This window comes from Protopterus annectens, chromosome 12.part0 (genome assembly GCF_019279795.1).
Source record: "Protopterus annectens isolate FY-2018-M chromosome 12.part0, PAN1.0, whole genome shotgun sequence".
NCBI lineage: Eukaryota > Metazoa > Chordata > Ceratodontiformes > Protopteridae > Protopterus > Protopterus annectens.
The window spans coordinates 1,146,402,306-1,146,415,724 of record NC_056746.1 but is presented as its reverse complement, the minus strand read 5'-3'; the positions used below and the strand labels follow the sequence as shown (position 1 = coordinate 1,146,415,724).

The 13,419-nt window shown below is 41.7% G+C and overlaps 1 protein-coding gene across 1 annotated transcript in view; it reads right to left on the bottom strand.

Moving 5' to 3' along the window:
* The window catches only part of LOC122817037 (transient receptor potential cation channel subfamily C member 4 associated protein), a gene marked incomplete in the record, with an annotated part of 2,826,501 nt that overhangs the window by 2,689,813 nt on the left and 123,269 nt on the right, over positions 1 to 13,419 (bottom strand).

Sequence of the window (13,419 nt, the reverse complement as noted above, 5' to 3'; positions counted from 1 at the left end):
AAAACCTTAGTTTTATCCAAGTAGTAACATAGCTGCCTGTGAATGTCCAAGGAATGCAGGAGTCTCTCTCCTTTATTCTGTGGATTTGGAAAGAAGGTGGGTAAAATGGATGGTTTGATTTAGAGCCACACTGGATACCACCTTAGGCATAAAGGAGGAGTTAGTTCGTACAGAAACTCTGTCTTGATGAAAAATGAGGAAAGGCTCCACTGCCATTAGTGCCTGAAGCTCTGAAACTCTTCTCGCTGAAGTAATTGCTAGCAGCAGGGCAGTCTTCCAGGATATAAACTAACTCATTAACCCCAAGTATCTTCTCATGGCGCCTCTGTGCTCAACACCGAGCACACCATGAGAAGATAGGAATTCCATTATGTTAACCCAGAGTGCCTTCCAGTGGTGCAAGTAAGTTTACAGCCCTAAATTGAAGATATTGTTGAAAAATAAGTTGAGAAAGTAACCGAATGTTGTTAGTTACCTTCTCAACTTAGGATTTAGAGTGGAATTAACTGATGGTCCAATAGGACGTTTATGAGGAAATCGGGTTGGAATGTGATTTTGTCCGTTTTAGTGGGTAAGATACTGTGAAGTGGCTTCCTGAAATTATAATACTCATATTCACTCACACACAAACGGAGCATGTGGGGATAAACATGGCATCTGCAATCGTTAAAGTTGAGACAGATCGGTAGGAAGCCACCGTCATCGCAAATCTCAACAGATTATGTTACTTGGGTAAGTCATGTAGACAATAATCCTTCTTCTTCCTAGCTAAACAGTACTTCTGCTTTTACTGCCAAACAGCCTTGCAAAACTGTTGCCCGTCCGCTGTTGACAGAGTACAACGCTGGATTTGAATATAGTTGGTTTTCCACCGTGTTTGACAGAAAGCTGGTTACTGGGTGGTTGGATTGTTGTGTGGCTTTGCGATTGAGGGAAGGGACGATGTCCTCAGTTTGAGTAACGCTAAACACATACTTCCTCCAAATAATCAGAAACCCGGGTAGTTTCACAAACTAGCGGAAGAAGATTTGTTTGTTTTAATAGCGGTTTATGATTTTGCTACCTTGCACCGCTGCTGTATCTTGTATTGATCCCTGTTTTGTTTTCAAGTACTTAGCTGGTGCACTACTGTCGCTTCCTTGACAATTTTCCTGCTTGGTAATGATCACAAAGTATCTGACGAGCTTATGCTAAAAAAAGTGTTTGTGTGAGTGTGTTTAAGTTTGTCTCTGTGAATGCGTGCGTGAAAGCAGGTTGTATGTGTGTGTGAATGCAGCAGTGACTGTGCATGTATGCATGAGGGAGAGTGAATGGTGTATGAGACGATGAACGGTACGTGCATGAAAGCAGTTTGTATGTGTGTGTGAATGCAGCAGAGACTGTGTACAGATTTATGAGAGAGAGTGAGTGTATGCCTTGAAGGAGAGAGTGAGTGGTGTATGAGAGAATGAACGGTGTGTGCATGAAAGGCTTCTGTATTCTGAAATCTTGAGTTGGCTATGGTGTAAAACCTATTTTTGTTTTATGAATGAATGACATCAACTCTGTGCTCAAGTGTTTCTGTCAGTGGATCAGAGTGGTGCTTTTCTTTATTATCGTTAAAATAATAAAGTAGTGAATTCTTTCTGCTAGTAAGTTGTGCTATGTCAGTTCTCATAGATGTGTAGTTTGCTACAGAGAGTACTGCGTAATGTTATCATTCATGCTTTCAAATAATTGTGAATGTGAAGCTAGCAACCTTAGGGACTTCAATGCAGAGACTTTTTTTTGGTAACTGACTCTAAGCTTGTCCTTGCTGTGTATTGTCTGGGTATCGTACAGCAAAGACAGTTTAATGTGCACTAAGCTGGACTAGAAGAAAAGCAACAGGCTAGCTCCTTGTGATTCTCGCACACTGAGAAATTAATTGAATGTGCACTCTACAATTGACTATGTCTTATCAAGTGATGCAAATAATGTAACTGCCATCTCTGTACATTCATAACTTGTAAATGGCCATTATCAAGTATTTGTAAACCAAAAATAAACTTGTTTAATGTATCAGTTGTGTATACGAACAGTCTTGTAAAGTGCTCGACAGATACGTGCAATGCTGTTTAGCAGCTTATGGGGTTTTGTGCTCGAATGCTTCAGATGAAGGTTTTCTTTCATTTGGTTTCTGCGCACATGTGTGCATATTTTTAGGCGTGATGTTGTTTTGTAAAGGTATGAAACGGAATTTGCTTTGGATAACATTAATTTATGGTCCTGATTAGAAGACTCTCTGTCTGGACAAACTCAAACTGAAGGTCTTGAACCTCATTTCATATTCGAAAGACCTGTGGATGGGGTTCTTGAAAGTTACTTGGTTTGCATGGCAGTACTGCATCTTGTTAAAACCAGATCTAAAGCCTTGCAAGTGACCAATTCCGTGTTTAGTCTGGCTTGGATGGAGGTTAGATCACTTCTCTGTGATGATAGCATGTGCACAATTCATGCGGCATATTAGTTTGATCACTATGAATGCATTAGTAGCAGTATGTGGTTTCAGGACTGCTTAGGCATTAGGTGCTACAAATTGGTGCTGAATTACTGAGAATAAAAATATTTAGTAATGTTGCAGTGTAAGAATGCAGTATGGTTATAAGTCATGATACAGACTGCAACATAAAGGCAGCAAAAGATTTCTAGTAGAATTAAAATAAAATAATAAAAAAATAGCAGCTGTAGGTTACTTTCAGAATTATAAAATCATATATAATAAGAGATAGAGAAGAACACTGTGATCTAGCCTTTGTTGTTTGACATGGGGTTGGTAAGGCAGATCAGAAGCCTTCTGGGATGTGGGTTACTGACCTGATTGTCGAAGGTATTATTCAGTTAGACCCATACATATTGGATTGCCAGATATTATTCAATGCCAGACATATTTGATTGCATCAGCGTTAAGGATCATGCTGAGTCTCTAAACTGACATCAGGTAGGTGGCTGTCTAGTGGTGTGATTAAACTTTTTGTACTGGCTGAGTGTTATTGTCAAGCTGGACTGTGGGCGTCAGTTATAGGGAAAAAAAAAACATGTTGTGGCCGAATAATAAGCACAGGTCTGACAATGTGCTACAGGGTCTGACCACTATTGTTGGAATTATGCTGCAGACATTGTTTTGATTCTTGTAGTTGGGAATTACTTGTAGAAATGAAGGCTGGTTGCATGCTCTGAGGTGGAAAAGCATAAATGACAGCTATTTGCTTATATGTGTTTTGGTACCTATGGATAAAAAAGGTGACAGTATTCTAGGATTAGATGGAATGGGCTATTTTTTTGTTTTATAGAAGTCCAATTGGAAAAAAGAGCACATGGTGCTGGAAGAGGTATTGAATGAATGGTTAAGGAATATTAAGAATGAAATGATGGTAGAACACAGCAGTTACATTTACATTGAAAAAGAGTGGATAAGGGGAAATAAAAAAAACTGGAGGCTTATTTCATTGTGCAACTTTGATTACAAGTTACTAATGAAAATATTGCAAGTTAAGAGTTTGAGAGGAATAACAGGTGATGCTTTATGGTATATACAGAAAGCAGGTAAAGGAAATGATCATTATGGTTACAGAAGTTGCAGATAAAATGTTGAAGAAAGGAGAGGTTAGAATGGCTACATGTGATATAGCCAAGTCATTAGATAATTTCAGTCATAGAAACGTTTGGGAAATGCCAAGGAGTTATGATTTGGGAGATATTTATTTCCTTATCAGGAACAATTTTTATAAGAGGTCATGAACTAAATTGTTAATGAATGGATGAGTTAGTGAGCAGATAAAGATGAATAAGGGGAGAGATAGGTTGTGGTATTGTTTTGCTTGGTTGTGATGTACAAAAATGCTAATAATTTGTGTAGGATTAAGCCTAAATAGAGAAAAAAGGTAATGTTTTAGGATATCCTGTTAAGTTAGATATATTTATTTTATGGTGAAGGAGTTTAGATGGTGTTTTAGTAGGAAGGGAAAAAGTGGAAGGACAGTAAGACGAATTGATTAAGAAAATAATAGAAGCTGCAACTTTATGGAATTTATTTAAGATGTATTTTAGTATAAAGGTTTAATTACTGGAACTTTGAGGTTAGCAGGATATTTTGTGTGTGTGTGTGGGTGGGGTGTGTGTGTGTGTGTGTGTGTGTGTGTGTGTGGGTGTGTGTGTGTGGGTGGGTGTGTGGGGGGGTGTGTGTAAAAGAAATAAATAACTGAACAAAGCTTATTCCTGTTACACAGATATGATTTTTTCATAGTTTAAATAACTTTGCTAGAGAAGATTTCAACATGCTAAGCAATACCTCATTTTGAAGACAGTATTTATAACTTACAAGATGTCAAACTGTCTGTCTATATGCTGTTCACGTGTACAGGCATCACAGTTTAGGACTTGGGTAATGGAAATTATGATTTTTTTTTTCATATTTTGGTAAATAACTTTGCTAGGGAGCATGTAATTGTGCCAAGTGATACCTCATTTTGAGGACAGTCTTAGTACTTACAACATGATGAAAGAAGTGTGTATGTATGCTGTACACATGTGCAGACATCAGTCTGTTTAGGACTTGGGTTATGGAAACTATGATTTGTTTTCATATCTTGGTAAATATCTTTGCAAGGGAGCATCTGAATGTGTTAAGTAATACCTAATTTTGAAGACAATATTCATAGTTCCAACATTGTAAAAGAACTGTGCCTTTAAGTTGTACACCTGTACAGATATCAAAGTTTGTTTTGGACTTAGCACATTCAGACGCTCCCTTGCAAAGTTATTTACCAAAATATGAAAAAAATCATAATTTCCATAACCTAAGTAATACCTCATTTTGAAAACAGTATTGATAGTACTAACATGGCAAAAGAATGGTGCGTATGTTGTACTCACATGCAGATATCAAAGTTTGTTTCGGAGTTAGGTTATGGAAATTATTAATTTTTTTCATATTTTGGTAGATAACTTTGTAAGGGAGCATCTGAATGTGCCAAGTAATACCTCATTTTGAAGACAGTACTGCTGGTTCCAACATGGTCAAATAATTGTGCCGGTATGTTGGCACATGTGCAGATATTAAAGTTTGTTTGGAATTAGGTTATGGAAACTATTATTTTTTCATATTTTGGTAAATAACTTTGCAAGGAAGCACATCAGTGTGCCAAGTAATACCTCATTTTGAATATATTGTTAACTCCTTACAACATGGTAAAAGAACTGTGTCTGTGCACTGTACACATGCACAAATATCACAGTTTGTTTAGTCTTATACGATTATGAAAATAATACATTTACAATACTTCTCATTATTACGCTCCTATCTTTGCAAGGGAACATGGTGATCACACAAATGATGCATCATTTTGAAGCTGACATTCAGATGCACAACTTCTACACTGATATGTAGCCTCCGTCTGTTACAGGTGATGAGATATTATGCTTTGTTTATCAATTATGAGAAATAATATATTAATCCTATTTCTGTGAATATTTCAAGAAAGGAGCATCCCACGGTAATGGTTAAGGTATCATTTTAAAGCTGACATTCATATTAACAAATGAAATTCAAATTGTATGGGTCTGCATGGTACATTGACCAAGATATTGTGCTTTGCTTTTCCAAAAAGGTAAACAAATATGCACAATATCAGCATTCCCTGCCAAATATTTAATAATGACTTTGATATGCACTATCAACATTTACACTGTTGGAAAGGTCAATGTCTGCTGAACAACTTTTGCGTTTACATTTTTAGTCTAGCTCTTATAGTTAAAGAGTTATGAACATTTGTTTTCTGTATGGTATTACAAATGGATTTTCTGAAAATGAGCTCAGGCTGCACTGTTGTTCCTATGGTGGAATTAAGCAGGCAGCTTTTCCTGAGCTGCTCCGGAGTGAAAGAGTTAAGTCAGCTGAGAAAGCTGGCTCAAAAGGTGGTAGCGTAAGTTTTTCCAGAACAAAGCTGAGGTCCCAAGTAGGTGTTGGTGCTCCTCCTGGGAGGCCTAATGTTTTTGGCCCCTCTGAGAAACTGCCTTAGGAGTGGATGTGAGAATAAGGGAGGATCTGTGTTGTAGTGAGCTGAAATAGCTGAGGCGTGGATTTTAATAGATGAAAAAGAAAGCCGTGTGTGTAACATCTCAGTTAAATACTGCAGAATCTGAGGTATGTCAGGCTGAAGGGCACTTTGGCCTTTAGCTTGGTTCCAGGCGCAAAACCTTTTCCATTTGTCTGAGTAGGCTTTCCTGGTGCTGGGCCTCCTGACCTCCAGAATAACATCCATAACAGCTTGTGAGAGAGGAGCTGGCTGGTTGCTTAGGCGATTTGCCATGCAGCCAAGTTTAAGGTTTTGAGCTGGCTGTGTAGAATCTGACTGTCTTGCTGTGTGAGCAGATGAGTAATTTGTGGTAAAATCCATGGTGGGCCCTGGGCCATATTCCTTAATAGTGGGTACCAGTGCTGGCGTGGCCAGTCTGGGGTAATGAGTATCATTCGGGGTCTCTCCATCCTAGGGTTACCACCTGTCCCACTTTGCGAGGGGCAGTCTCTCTTTGGGCAGTTGCGTCCTGCAAAAAAAATTGTAAAAATGGCAAATGTCCTGAGATTTTAGGGCAAAATAATTTCCTATATTTTATGTAATAGTTGCATAAAGCAGTTATTCTGCATCTGAAACACCTAAATGTTACAAGAAACAGAATAAGCAACTAAAATCCTACAAGAATAAGCTTTTATTTAGGCAAAAGTGTGAAGGTCTGTCCTTTGTACTGGCCGTGGGTATGTTTTGACCTGCAAAATCTGATGTTTGTACCACAATTGTCCCACTTTGGGCATTTGAAAAGGTGGCAACCCTACTCCATCCTGACTTTCAGCCACACCTTTGTGAGAAGGGGTAATGGAGGGAAGGTATATACTGTCAGCATTTTCCAACTGAATGAGAGTGCGTCCACTTTCCAAGCTTGATGGTGAAAAGTACTTGTGCAAAATTTTGTTAGTTGATAGTTTTGGGGGCTGGCAAACAGGTCTATGTCTGGGAGCCCCCATTTTTGAGTTATCATTGCAAATACTTGTGGACCCAGTTTCCACTCGTGGGGATCCATGATGTTTCTGCTTAGGTCGTCTGCCAATGTGTTCTTTTTTCCTGGCAGGAATTGAGCTTGTAATTGAACTTGGTAAGCCAGTGCTGTGTTCCACAAGGTCATTGCTTGCCTGCATAGAGGGTAGGAGTGTGTACCCCCCTGCATAGAGGGTAGGAGTGTGTACCCCCTTGTTTGTTTATGTACCACATTACTGTGGTGTTGTCTGTCCTTATAAGCTGTCCTGGATGTAAGAGGTCCTTGAAGGCTGTCAGAGCATTTTGTACAGCTAGCATTTCTTTTTGACTGATATGCAGATTCCTTTGATCTGCAGTCCACATGCCTTGAATGCACCGTCCTGCCATGTGTGCCCCCCAGGCATAGTCCGATGCATCTGTTGTCATAGTTTGCCTGGCTGAGGGTAAGGTGAAAAGCTGACCCTTGTTGAGGTGACATGCCTGTGACCACCATAGAAACTCCTGTTGAAGGCAGGGAATGAGAGGTATCACTGTTTCCAAGCTGTGGCTGTGTTGAATCCATATACTTTTTAGGTGCCATTGTAATTTCCTCATATGCAGTTTTGCAAATGGTATTAGTAGTATGCAAGATTCCATGAAGCCCAAGGCCTGCAGAATTTTTCTTGCAGGGAGTTGGGTCTTTGTTGCCATTGTTCTGAAGTATTGAGTTAATTGTAGTTGTGTGTCTGGCGTCAGATAAGCCATCTGGGCCGTTGTATTCAAGCTGGCACCCAGGAATGTCATATTTTGTGAGGGCACTAGTTTTGATTTCTTTTCGTTTACTGTGTACCCTAGGCAACTTAGGTGTTTTACAAAAGCCAGGTGTTATAAGAGAATGTCCTTGCTTTCTGCTTGGATGAGGCAGTCGTCCAGGTATGGGTATATCTGAATTCCTCCGTATGCAGTATGCAATTACTGGTGCCAGGCATTTTGTGAAGACCCTGGGCGCAGTAGATAAGCCAAAGGGCAGTGCAGAGAATTGGTAATGGGTTGAAACAGCAATGAAACGGAGGCATCTTCTGTAATTTTGTCTGATAGGGACATGCAGGTATGCCTCCTTGAGGTCCAATGTTACTAGCCAAGCTTTCTTGCCCAACATGGGAAGAAGCTGCTGTAGTGTTAGCATCTTGAATTTGGGTACTTGCAAGAAGGTGTTTAAAATTGAAAGGTCCAGAATGGGTCTCCAAGCATTGTCCTTTCTGGGGACTAGAAAGAGCCTTGAGTAAAATCCTTGGCCTTGCTCCTGTGTAGGTACCAGTTGAATGGCTCATGTCCATGAGAGCTGTAATCTGTTTTTGTGCCTCTGCCCATTGATTTTGTGGCAGGTTTGGCATTCCTTTTATCCTTGGCAAGGTGTGGAAATGGAATCTGTATCCTTGTGAGATAATGTCTAGGACCCATTTGTCCTTTGTGACTATGCGCCAGTTGTCTGCAAAAAGTGCTAATTTTCCTCCCAAGGGAGCTGCCAAGAGAGTCTTGCTTGGCAGTTTGAGGTTTAAGTCATTGTATTTGCCTTCTAGCAGTTTGGGACCTGTCTTCTCCTCCCTTCTGTGTTGCAGTGCCCCATTGGCGAGGTTATTTGTGCTTGTCCTCTGCCCCTTGGACGCCTGTACTGACCCCTCTGTGGCCTGCCAGAAGCTGCAAAGGACCAATTTTTTGTTGGCCAATTTCTGCTGAAGCGTGGGGGCTGTACCTGTAAGAAATCTTTGACCGTCTGCATAGATTTTGCCTTATCCTCCATTTTCTTTAAAACCTCCTCTGCTTTAACCCCAAATAAGACATCCTGCTGTAATGGTGCATCTAGTAACTTTGCTTTAACATGATCAGGCAGAGATTGTTCCTTTAACCAAGCATGCCTACGTATAACAGACCTAGTAACAGCTGCTCTAGAGGAAGCTTCCAAGGTATCAAAACCACATTGTAAAGTATGTTTGCCCACCTGTTCAGCTGCATGCAACAGATCCTGCATTTCCTTGAATTCAGACTGTTGAGGGTGCGTGCCCATCTTTTGTTTTATTTGAGACATTAGGAATTGCTGGTATTTAAGCATGTGAAATTGACAATTTAGTGCTCTCATAGCTAGAGTAGCTGAGGTGTAAACCTTCTTCCCCCACTTATCTAGTGCTCTGGAGTCCCTTTCAGAGGGTACAGGATTTTTAGCCATAGAAGCCTTAGCCCATTTGGGACCCTGGGAGATTGTCTCTGGATCAGCAACAGGGCTTTTGTATAGGAATTTGTGAGAGTCAGGCACTCTATAGTATCTATCTGGTTTGGCTGGAGCAGGAGGCAGAGAATCTGGATTTAGACTAGATTCTAAGAAAACATCATCCACAATGTCTAAAACAGGGGGGATAGCAAGTGGTCTGTGCTGGGGGAGTAAAATAAACTCTCGGAGCCTTTTCTTTGAGTCTGAGTAGTCCTGACCTTCCCAGTGGAAATGTTCCCTCATGTTATGTAAGGTTTCCCCAAAGGAATAGTCTTCAAGGGAAGAAGCTGAGGGAATGGAGTCTTCAGCATCAGAATCTTCATAAGGGGGAAAGGAGTAATCCTGTTCCTCAGAGGAGCCTGAGGAAACAGACACTTGATCAGAGGAGGCATAATCCTCCTCTTGTCTAGGCCTTTTGTCAGGGGGGGGGTTGGGAACCCCTGATAAAAGAAATCAAATCTTCAGCCATTTTAAGCATCTGTTTCTTAGGCATGGGGCCTTGAACTGGAGACTGAAATGTAGTCTTTTTTGGTTTTAGAGGAGTCTTAAGCTTAGCATAAGATTTTATGGTGAGAGTAGTCGGTCTGAAGACACCTTCAGAAACCGAAGGTGTTTCTACAGCACCGGCTTCTCCTTCTTCGATGTCGTCGGTAGGGCCTAAAGAAAATTGCTGTCTCGGCCTAGAACTCTCTGCTGGAGAATCCGAAGCGGTTTGGGGATCCAATTCAGCGGTAGCCAGGGGCTGTGTAGGCGCCTCACTGAAAACCGAGAACCAGCGACGGCCCAGCCGAGGCCTCGGAGTCTGGCTTGGATCTAGGCGGCCTGTCTTTATATTTGCGTTTTTTATGCACGCCGGTAGTCGGTTGCTCCGACGGCATAGTGTAATTAAATTTCCTACCGAAGTAGTGTCGTGTGAAATCAAAGCGTCGCTTTATAGTTCGCTTATTGAACCTAGCACAAAACCGACAACCAGTGACGTCATGGTCTGGGCCTAGGCAAGGTATACAAAAAGAATGAAAGTCCTTATGAGGTATTTGCTTCCCACAAGAAATGCAATTGTTAACTTTTTCTGACATCGGACTGAGGCAAGAAAAGGTTCCCCAATGGGGTACTTAGCTTTGAAGACTTCGGACTGAAACTCGATTTGAAAATCTCAGGTGTCGGACGACCGGCACTTGCCAACTGCTTCTGCTTCGGGCACCGCGCGGCAAGAAAGATTGAGGAAAATGGCGCCGGATGCCCCATATACCCCTGGCATACTGACGTCAGGGAAGAAGCAACAGATGCCGGACCAAGACTTTGGAATTCAGGCCGACTGCAGGACCGCCTGACAGCAGGATAACCCAAGCGTGGTGACTGCAGCAGGGTAACACGATGAACATCGCTGTCAGAGGGTCTGGATTTTTTGCAATGGAAGCCTTAACCCCTTGGGACCCTGGGAAATGGTTTCTGGGTCAGTAGAAGGGTTTTTCTAAAGAAACTTGAGAGTCAGGGACTCTAATACCTATCTGGCTTGGCTGGAGCAGGGGGCAAAGAATCAGGAGATAAACTGGATTCAGAGAACACACATCATCCACAATATCTAACACAGGCGGAATAGCAAGGGGTCTGTGCTGAGGCAATAAAAGTAAGTCCCTGAGCCTTTTCTTGGATTCTGAATAATCCTGACTTTCCCAATGGAAATGCTCCCTCATGGTATGTAAAGTTTCACCAAAAGAGTAATCCTCAGGAGGAGAGGCTGAAGGGATAGATTCTTTAGCATCAGAGTCCTCATAGGGGGGTAGAGAGTATCCCTGGTCTGAAGAGGAATCGGAGGAAATGGAAACTTGATGAGACGAATCATAGTCTGTATCCTGCCTAGGCCTTCTCTCAGAAGGGGGATGGGAACCCCTGATTAGAGTAATGAGGTTTTCGGCCATTTTGAGCATGTGTTTCTTAGGTGTGGAGGACTGCCTGGAGAATGCTGTACTTGCTTCTTTGTCTTTAATGGTGTTTTTGTCTTGGCTGTTGCTTTAATGGTAAGTTGTGAAGGTCTGAAAACACCCTCAGAAGCCGATGCCTGCTCAGCGGCTCCAGACCCATCTGAGGGATTAGTTTCCATAGGCCCAATACCTGGAGTTTCCAGAGGCCTAGTTGTCTCCACGTGGGAGTCTGAGGCGGCCTGTGGCTCTGAGGTAGCGGGTGTCAGGGGCTGCGAAAGCGCTTCACTGAGAACCGGCAACTGGAGAAGAAAAGGCTTTGTCGTCGGTTTTGGACCTCGGATGCTTGTCTTTATCCTTGTCTTTGCGTTTTTTTATGAATTGCAGTCAGTTGTTCCGACGGCATTGTATAATTGAACCTTCGGCCAAAGTAGTGCAAAGCAAAATCAAAACGTTGTTTTATAGTGCGTTTGTTAAATGTAGCACAAAACCGACAACTAGTGACGTCGTGATCAGGGCCTAGGCATGGAATACAGTAAGAGTGGAAGTCCTTATGAGGTATTTGCTTCCCACAAGAAATACAATTAACTTTTTCTGACATCGGTCTGAGGCAAGAAAAAAGTTTCCCCAACGGGGTACTTGGCTTTATTGAAGACTTCAGATCTGAAATTCGACTTCGAAAATCTCAGGAGTCGGCCGACTGGCACTTCCGTACTGCTTTTGCTTCGGGCACTGTGTGACAAGAAAGACTGAAGAAAATGGCGTCAGATGCATCTTATATACCACTGGCGCACTGACGTCAGGGAAGAAGCGACAGCAACCAACGCCGGACCAAGACTTTGGAACTCTGGACGACTGCGGGACTGCCTGACGGCAGGATAACCCAAGTGTAATGACTGCAGCAGTGTAACACGATGAACATCGGCAACAAAGGTAACTTTCAACAGGAAAAAGTAGAACAATTGTTTCCTCTCCTGCTTGAGATTCTGCGGATTCATCTGATCTGAGGAGTTTGGTATTGTGTAGAGCCTTATGGGTAGAGGGAGGAGCTCCAAATTCGGATCAAAGTTTGAAAAATGCAGCCGAACAGGATCTTTAACTCATCAGTGACGAAGAATGAAAAAGACATCAGACCTAACAGATAAACTCCCACACTTTAAAGTATTACGAACATCTCAACCACTCCTGGTCATACTAGTGTACTACTCCACGTTAAGCATTTTACCAGTCTCCTTAAACCCTACTTCAATTGATTAATAAAAACTGCAATATTACAAGAGGTCGTATCTGTCAAAGAAATAGATTATTCCTTCTAGATCCTGTCACTCTGTATCCTGGAATGCAAAGGCTATATTATATTACATACGATTTACAATCAACATCAGAAGCAAGTCTTCCTAAGAAAAAACTAAGACACAAAAACACGCAACTCCACACACAAGTACAATAACCAGGTTAAGGTCAAACGTTAAACACCAACACTCTGAAGCAGAAAAACTGCCAGCCATGTACGATGACCAAGCCTTACCAACAGCAAGCCAGAAATAAAGGCAGTCCACGTAAATATTACAGAAATAACTGGCCAAGGTTTCCTGTTCAGAATTTCTAATGTCATGATAACTACATAGTCTCAACATTAAAATACAAGATGGAACAATTTTTTTTCTGCAGGGGAAAGAGGCCCCCCCCACTCATGTCACACCCCTGCTACTTAACTGTTCTGAAACTGCAGAACCATTGGAGGGTATGTGATTATTTTCCCCAGGGCTGTGTGACTGCCAAGTTAGATACCATTTTCAGAGCTTGATTTTTGGGCTTTAACATTTCTCAGCTGTCCAATTCAGTCTCATGACCCCTGGGATTCTAGCTGAACAGGGGTCCTGGCCAAGTTAAGCGGACAGTTCAGTCAAACCATTTTCACACCGGCCAAGCTGCAATAGCAAGCAGTAAGTTGTCAGTGCAATACAAAGCATGCAAAGACCTCCATAAAAGAGTACACATCAATTTTCAATAATCAAATTGCTAAAATGCACACACTAGTGCAACATCACATCACCTTTCCAACTGCCCTACCTGAACATGTCTCATAAATGGATTCAGTACAATTTCTGCTGGCAGATAAAGAGGATTGATAAAAGAACTCACACACTGGTTTCTAATACAGCAGAGTTTGATTAGAGGGGTAGAAACTCCACATGAAATTTAA